The 1,026-nt window shown below is 59.0% G+C and overlaps 1 non-coding gene across 1 annotated transcript; it reads right to left on the minus strand.

The window, feature by feature from the left end:
• Window positions 1–302: 302 nt before the first annotated feature.
• LOC138944507 (5.8S ribosomal RNA) lies at window positions 303–457 on the minus strand. Its single transcript, XR_011448799.1, has one exon. It is a non-coding gene; the product is annotated as a 5.8S ribosomal RNA (ribosomal RNA).
• Window positions 458–1,026: the final 569 nt, after the last annotated feature.

Consider the following 1,026-nt stretch of genomic DNA (forward strand, 5'->3'; position numbering starts at 1 on the left):
GCTGGCGCACCGGGAGACCGCGAGAGGGATAACGCAACGTGTGTGCGCGTGTCTTCTACTCCCTCTCTCCTTCGACAGTTTCCGGGCGCGCGCGCGCAGGCTCCCTATCTTTACTTACTGCGTGTGTGCGTACGCTGCTCTCACTCTTCCTTTTCCTCGGTGTTATTTCAGACGACGCCAAGGGGCCGCCTCTCGGGACGGCTCGTCTCGGGCGAACGTCCAACTATCGCTCGTACACCGTTTGCGCGAACGGGCACGGTGGCCCGGCGCGCAAAGGCGCAAGCAGTTTCGAGGTACTAAAACGACCCTCAGCCAGGCGTGGTCCGGGAATTGTATCCGTGGACCGCAATGTGCGTTCGAAATGTCGATGTTCATGTGTCCTGCAGTTCACAAGTTGACGCGCAATTAGCTGCGTTCTTCATCGACCCACGAGCCAAGTGATCCACCGTTCAGGGTAATCGTTTTGCAATTCTTGCGTTCAACGAACGCTTCGTTCATCCATCTTAGTCTCCTCTCCGAAGAGAGAGAGATAAAATCGTTGGCCCTTCGATCAGCCTGGCCGCGCGCGTCCGAGCACGCGCGCGGACCGCCGCCACCGCTGGGGAGGCTACGGCACAAAAGTTGTTTCGCGATCGGAGCGTCTCTTCCCCGTACATATAATATAATAATATATATATTTGGAAGAGCCGGGGCGGAATGTTCTTTGAAGAAACCGTCGGACTTGATCGGGTGTGATCCGTCCTCTCGCCCGTTCGTCCGATAGCCGCGCGCTCGCGTACAAACACGCTGACCGCTGCCCCGGTGCGGGGAGGGGCGCGTTCACGAGCGTTGCGGACGCACGGACGGGCGTAGGTTACCACCGGTACGCGCTAACGCCGGATCGTAACTCTGCGCTTGGCAAGAGCGCGATCGGGAAAGCGTCTTCTGCTCCGAATCGCATTCATGTAATTTCGCAATTTGCGCAACGAGCCTCAACGGGTCGCGCGCGACGCGACGCGACGCCGGTTGCGGCTACGAAGCTTAAGG

This window comes from Polyergus mexicanus, unplaced genomic scaffold, assembly GCF_030449975.1.
Source record: "Polyergus mexicanus isolate NDT 795.1 unplaced genomic scaffold, iyPolMexi1.0 SCAF_224, whole genome shotgun sequence".
Lineage (NCBI taxonomy): Eukaryota > Metazoa > Arthropoda > Insecta > Hymenoptera > Formicidae > Polyergus > Polyergus mexicanus.